The sequence below is a fragment of the Saccopteryx bilineata genome, chromosome 1 (genome assembly GCF_036850765.1).
Source record: "Saccopteryx bilineata isolate mSacBil1 chromosome 1, mSacBil1_pri_phased_curated, whole genome shotgun sequence".
NCBI classification, from domain to species: domain Eukaryota; kingdom Metazoa; phylum Chordata; class Mammalia; order Chiroptera; family Emballonuridae; genus Saccopteryx; species Saccopteryx bilineata.
The window spans coordinates 41,963,447-41,971,258 of NC_089490.1; the positions used below are offsets into that span (position 1 = coordinate 41,963,447).

The window sequence follows — 7,812 nt, forward strand, 5'->3', positions numbered from 1 at the left end:
TATTCAGAAGCTTGGATGAAGGGACAGCAATTTCCCATGGGAAGCTCTTCACATGACAACGGTGGGAAAATAAGATGCAAGCCTTACTTTACTATGCCAGCATAGTCCATATATATATATTTTTTGGTATTTTTCTGAAGCTGGAAATGGGGAGAGACAGTCAGACAGACTCCCGCATGCGCCCGACGGGGATCCACCCGGCACGCCCACCAGGGGCGACGTTCTGCCCACCAGGGGCGATGCTCTGCCCACCAGGGGGTGATGCTCACGCCCGGGCCATCTTCGCTCCAATGGAGCCTTGGCTGTAGAGGGGAAGAGAAAGACAGAGCGGAAGGAGGGGGTGGGGGTGGAGAAGCAAATGGGCGCCTCTCCTATGTGCCCTGGCCAGGAATATAACCCGGGTCCCCCGCACGCCAGGCCGACGCTCTACCGCTGAGCCAACCGCCAGGGCCATAGTCCATATTTTGCTTGCATCATCATTGTTATGATCTAGGACACAGCAAGCCACATGGCCAAACCTGAGTCAAGAGGTCAAGAGAACATATGGACAAACCCAACATATTTTGGGACAAGAAGTACATTTCACTCAAAGAGAGGGCAGGCAGGGAGTAAATATATTTTTAACAATAGTCCAAACTATTACAGATAACTTTTGAAACAAGTACTCAGAGTCATCATTCTTACATACTCTATTAGGAACAGGAAAATGAAAGTACATACTTAACATTGGAAATATATAAGGTTTGGGACATGATTCTTTAACATAAGGAGTTTTATAGTTATGCTGAAGGCCCTGGTTTTGATTTGCTCAGGCTGCCTTAACAAGGTATCAGACACAGGGTAGCCCGAACATCAGAAATTTATTTTTTCATAGTTCTGGAAGCTGGAAATCAAAGATCAGAACCCAGCATGGTCAGGTTCCATGAGGGCTCTCTACCTGGCTTGCAGATGGCCTCTTTCTGTCTAAGTCTTCATATGAGAGAAACAGCAAACTACAGTCTCTTTCTTTTTTCTAAAGATCACCAATTCCATCATGAGGATCCTGTGGTCAGGACCTCATTCAAACCTATTACTTCTCTAAGGCTCGATCTCCAAATGCCATCACTTTGGGAATTAAGGCTTCGACATAGGAGTTTTGGAGGATCACAAACATTCAGTCCATAACAACCCCTAAGGAGGGGACTTTGGAAATGCCAAACAAAACTACTTATGCACTTATCCTTTGACCCAGCAATCCCACTTCTAAGAATTTCCATGGAAATATACCTCTATCTATGTGTTTAAAAATTCACAATAAACAACACAAGGTTATTTATTGTCATTATTTGTAATAACAAAGTATTGGAAACAAATTTAACTACCCACACTGGGGTAAATTATTAAATAAACTACAGTATAACATTCATAAAACCATGTACTGTGCAGATGCTTTTAAGAAACAAAAGAGGATACTCACCTGGCAGGGGAGATACCATGATCCTGAAGGTGATTTTCTCAGGGTGAGGCTTATCTATTGCACTCTGGATATACTGACCCCCTGTCATTTTCCCAAATGTGAAAAACTCAACTGCATAATTTGTGGTAGTAGGGGACTGCATTCATGCTCACCCTTTCAGAAAGAAAAAAAGAATAAGCAACAGCTTTATGAACTGGTGTAGAGTGGCACCCAGAATATATCATTAATATTTTAATACAAATTCAAAAGGATTTATATAATATACTGTCTTTTGTGTAATAAGGAAAGAGAAATGAAACTATATGTGCACATTGGATCAGTTTTCAAAAGAAATACAGAAAGGATAAATGAGAACTTATTGTAATTATCTACAGGAAGTTTCTGAGAATGAAAAGGAGGTACAGAAAAAAGAATGAGACATCTTTGAGTTTGCCTCATTCTATGGTAATTTTTTTCATTTTATTTTAATTTTATTTATTCATTTTAGAAAGGAGAGAGAGAGAGGGAGAGAGAGAGAAGAGAGAGAGAGAGACAGAGAGAGAGAAAGAGGGGAGGAGCAGGAAGCATCAACTCCCATATGTGCCTTGACCAGGCAAGCCCAGGGTTTCGAACCGGCGACCTCAGCATTTCCAGGTCGACGCTTTATCCACTGCGTCACCACAGGTCAAGCTATGGTAATTTTTAACAATGTCTAAGTTTTGTATACTAGAAACATAACATCAGCAAGGGTGGGGAAAATTAAAATTGAATCAAAGCTTAGCAATTGAACCAAGCTACCCATAAATTGATAACATATGCAGAAGTAATTTTGTGAACAAGTAATGTGTACAAGGAATTCTGAACAGAGTATCTTTATTGCACACCTTTAAAAAACTAGTTTGAGCACAGAAAAAGAATTGAAGAAATAACTGAACCATATGAAATGAGTGGGAAATTATGTTTTAAATCTCAAACTACCCTGTAATGAAACTAAAGTAAATGAATAAATATATTGATATTGTATAGAACCAAGGCTGTCAGAGGGAAGAAAGATATAAATATAGAATGCAGGGAAGAAAGAAAGAACCCAGTGACTGGCTTTGGACTTGGAAATATTAACATGAATGCATGCCTTTGCCAGCTATGATCACTAAAAGGGCCAGAAACAATGATATCTCAGTAGCAATGAACATATACGGTTCTCATATTTTGCTTAATGCCTTTTACTTAAAAAAAGAAGGTAAAGAAGAATTTCTGGAGAAATGGCAGACTCCAGGACTGGGTTGTGATAAGTGCGAGGTAAGGTAAGCCTGAAATATATTGTTGCTATGCTGAGAGTAAGACAGCACTTAAAACCTCAAGGGGATGTATCATAACACAGAAGCCAGTTTGAAAGAGTTCCCATTTGGAACAAGTTGAGCATCAAAAATAATGATAGTAGTGGAGAATCACACATTGATTGTGTGTGGGTGTGTGTCTGTGTAGGTGTGTTATCTGAGTTATTAGAGATGCTCAAACTTGCAGCAGAGGGGAAGATGTTCTTTAGGGAAGAATGATGAATAATAAATGTAGAAGAAATGATAAATTAAAAATTACTTTTATAAACCACTAAAATAATAAATGATATAGAAAAGAGTCATCAGTTGATACTAAAATGATTACTTAAATTTGAGAATAGGACATTCACAGAGTCCTATTTTATATTAATAAAATAATATAATAATAAGTCAAATTTTATATTAATATATTACTTATTAATTAAAAAGGGAAAAAGACACCTTGGTAATCAAAAAATGTGTCAGACATCTCAATCAAGCCTTCAATATTAAAAACTAATAATGGAACACACTGACATTTTGTGCCTCCTGTAGTATGTTACTGGGTGGATGGATGTATTGCCTATTTAATGTTATTTCCAAAGAATATTTAATCAAAATATCAAAATGAGTTACTAATCACACATATTTATATTGAAGGATATTCTATGAAACAACTGATTTGAAAATTCTTTTAGCCCTGGCTGCTTGGCTCAGTGGTAGAGCGTTGGCCTGGCGTGCAGGAGTCCCGTGTTCGATTCCCGGCCAGGGCACACAGGAGAAGCGCCCATCTGCTTCTCCACCCCTTCTGTTCTCCTTCCTCTCTGTCTCTCTCTTCCCCTCCCGCAGCCGAGGCTCCATTGGAGTAAAGATGGCCCAGGCGCTGGGGATGGCTCTGTGGCCTCTGCCTCAGGCGCTAGAATGGCTCTGGTTGCAACAGAGTGACGCCCCAGAGAGGCAGAACATCGACCCCTGGTGAGCATGCCGGGTGGATCCCGGTCGGGAGCATGTGAGAGTCTGTCTGACTGCCTCCCCGTTTCCAGCTTTGGAAAAATAAAAAAAATAAAAAAATAAAAAGAAAATTCTTTTAAATGCCAACACTATGAAAGACACAGAAGAAAGGAAATGGCTCTTCTATGTCAAATGAGATATTACAATTCAATTAAATGCTTTATATATATATATATTTCATTGGATCCTAGATAGGTTTTTAAAACCTATAAATAAAACTATGTATTTAAATATAGAATTTTTTCTCTATCACTTGTATGTTAGAATACTGTGTCCATATTAAATATTTTCTTCTGGCTACTGTGATGGAGTTATATAAGTACATAGTCTATCATTCCTAAGTGTAGTATATAAAATACAATGCTTATGAATTACTAAAGTCTTGGTAATGTCTGACTGTCATCAATAAAAAAGCCTTTATTTAAGACCTATTTTACACCGTCAATAATTGCCACGAGGGCAGGTGACTACCTCTATGCATGGCAATTAAGGATTCACTAGTTTTTCAGGGAAACAGGCAATCATATAGATGATATACAAAAAGGAATGCCAAATTTTGTGGTATAAACTGATCCTCAAAAAAAATTTATGTTCCTATGATTCATCGAGGATCTTATTAAAAGGCAGGGGCTGCTTAGGTAGATCTAGAGTGGGACCTAAGAGTATGCATTTCTGAACACTCTGACCCTTGGCTCAGAAAAGTATTGATAACAGCAGTGTTCATTTATTCGTTTTTTACTTTGTGTATCTTCTTGGTATCTAGCATGTACTATATAAGAAACTGCAGCGGGAATGGCAATATTTGAATTCATTTTGCCATCTCTTTTACTTATGGTATCTTATATAAAGGATGAGCACAGTGAATATACTTATTAAACTTAATTTAATGCATGGCTAGAAAATAACCTAAAAACAGAATTAAAGAGTGAAATTATCATGTTCCAATTTTGAGCTGATAAAACAAATAGTTCTAACTCGAGAGAAATATAAATGTGCCTGGGTAGATAGGGTGAAGTAGAATTATAGAGCATCTTGTAATACTAGCAGTGAAGTGTCCTTTTGATACATAAAATTTTCTGACCTGGAGAATGACATTCTAAAAATAATGTTTTAGGACAATCAGTTTGGAAATAAACAGTAGTCTTGATTGGAGAGTGGCGAAGCGGAGGTCAGTTGGGAGCTGTTGCATAATCCAGAGCAATCTTCTTTTCATCTAATTTATTAATCCTTTCTAGGCTTCAATTATTTTCTTTGCCATTTTCTCTTCTGTCTGTATCAGAGGTTGCAGAGACTGAGTTACTGTATTCTAATTCCAGGACACTAGATCACTGGTAAAGGTGAAACTTGGATCATTTATTTCCTTTACTCATGTCAACATTCTTATATTTGCAACTGATTTTTTTAACCTTTTACAAATATTTATTTTTAAGTTGACTTTAAAGGAACTTAGTGTCAAAGTTAAGTCACCATGTTAGCCATTTTAATCAGATTCTTTCTTAAATCATTGATAAGGTTCAATTAGCTAGCGGCTAGACAATTATTGATGTCAGCTTTTTAAGTACAAACATTTACAAGCCTCTGTATGTTACCTTTAAACCTATTAGTAAATTTTCACTTGTATAACAAGTAATATTTCCCTGTCCATGATTCCATTTTTTTCTTAATACCACCTCTTAATAAACAAAATGTGTTAATTTTAAGAAGAATTTATCAAATATTTTATTTATAGCTAATTAACTGTTAAAATTGGGAATTTGGGGATAAAAATAAAAATGGGTAAAATGTAAATTTCCAGATAAAGTCATTTTATAAAGTTAAAAATTTTGGTCCTGGCCGGTTGGCTCAGTGGTAGAGCGTCAGCCTGGCGTGCGGGGGACCCGGTTTGATTCCTGGCCAGGGCACATGGGAGAAGCGACCATTTGCTTCTCCACCCCCCCCCTTCCTCTCTGTCTCTCTCTTCCCCTTCCGCAGCCAAGGCTCCATTGGAGCAAGGATGGCCCGGATGCTGGGGATGGCTCCTTGGCCTCTGCCCCAGGTGCTAGAGTGGCTCTGGTCGCGGCAGAGCATTGCCCCCTGGTGAGCAGAGTGTCGCCCCTGGTGAGTGTGCCGGGTGGATCCCGGTCAGGCACATGTGGGAGTCTGTCTGACTGTCTCTCCCCGTTTCCAGCTTCAGAAGAATGCAAAAAAAAAAAAAATTAACATGGTGTTTCTTCCAAGAGATTCAAGAATACATAAGTATTTAGAAATGGAATATGTGTTATTTTAGGTTTCCAGTAGGAATTTGTGCATAGTCTTGGATATACATATTAAGGAGTATTAGTTTATACATTACTATGTAACAAATTTAGTAGTTCTAAGAGAACACAAATGTATTATCTCACAACTTCTATGAGTGAATAGTCTCAGTACACATTAGTTAGGTTCTGTGTTCAGGATCTCACAAATCTGACCTCAAAATGTGTAGCCCAGGGTTCCAAGTTCCCGGGTTTTTTCAGAATTCAGTGCCTAGCAACTATAGGATGTAGGAACTCAGCTACTAGAGAGCACATAATGGCCTTTTCCACAAGGTGAGAGATTAAAAACTTAAGGACAATAATGTACCTTCTTTGGTTCTAACTTCTTTCATCTCTGAATTTTAGATTCTCTTTGCAAAGGGTTCACTTGAAATGGACTCATCCAGTATAATCGTCTTTTTGATTAACTCAATGGATTAGAATTTTAATTACATCAGTAAAATACCTTTATCTTACCTTGTTAGCTAATCTAATAATCATATTCACAGGTATCACCCACAATCAGTGGTTGAGATTATATAGGACATGTATATATGAGGGACTGCTATGTGAAGGAAAATTAGATAATGAAGGAATTAAAAGAAAATAATGGTGAAAATTTATACTACTGTGTGTATAAACATTCCCTAAATGTTAAAAAGAGAAATCATAAAAAAGAGCAAATTAGATATGTTTATAAAATACTTATTAATTATATAAATTATAACAATAAAATATAACAATATTAAAAACTGAAAAAATACTCAGATTTATAATTTAAATTGTTCATATACAAACATGTCTGACAAAATAATAAGAAAAAGAACTTCAATAGGAAAATGGGATGATTATATGAACAAATCTTAAAACATCATAATAACAGCTGATACAGATATTGATTTCACTTCGCTACATTCTGTACAAGTACATGCTATCAATTAATTTTCACAATTATGATGTGAAACTTATAATGAGATAATATTATTATACCTGTTATGAGTAGAATTTTGTCCCCTTCAATAATATATGTTGGAGTCCTATCCCCCAGGAGGTCAGAGTGTGACCTTATCTGGAGATAGCGTTTTTATAGTTAAACAAGGTAACATATAAAGTTACTAGAGTGCGACCCAATCCACTATGGCCAGCAACCATATAGAACAGGGAAATTTGATACAGAAGTAGACAAATAGAAAGAAGAGATAGAGAGATACATAGAAGACCATCATGTATAAACCAAGGAAAGAATCCTTAAATAGATCTCAAAAGGAGCCAATGCTGTTGACACTTCGATTTCAAATTTCTAGACTTCAGAACTGTGAGAAAATATATTTCTGTTTGTAAGTTACCCAATTTGTGGTACTTTGTTATAGTAACCCTAACAAACTAACACAATAACTTTCATACATAAAAGAAAATAACAACTTAGTTTAATTAAATTGTCAAAGGGAATACATCCAATGATATCAATGCTAGTTCTCAAACTCAGATCTTTCTGATGCTGAAAGCTATATCCTTAACAATTCTACTACATTAAAGATATGTGAAGAGTCAATAAACACATAATAATAACTTTCATTAACAATAAAAAGAAATGATATGTTACTTGCTTATCAATAGGAAATATTTTTAATAATAAATACTGTAGTGAAGATGGTTTACTGAATTGGTAATTCCCATTGTTGTTTGATGTATAAATTAACACAAACTCATTTAAAATATTTACAAAATAAATGTACAGAAATCCTTAGAAATTTTCATCTTTCTCAATCGCAAGGGA

The 7,812-nt window shown here is 36.4% G+C and overlaps 1 non-coding gene across 1 annotated transcript; it reads left to right on the forward strand.

The window, feature by feature from the left end:
• The first annotated feature begins 1,448 nt into the window (after positions 1 to 1,448).
• LOC136321388 (U1 spliceosomal RNA) lies at positions 1,449 to 1,613 on the forward strand. Its single transcript, XR_010728646.1, has one exon. It is a non-coding gene; the product is annotated as a U1 spliceosomal RNA (small nuclear RNA).
• Positions 1,614 to 7,812: the final 6,199 nt, after the last annotated feature.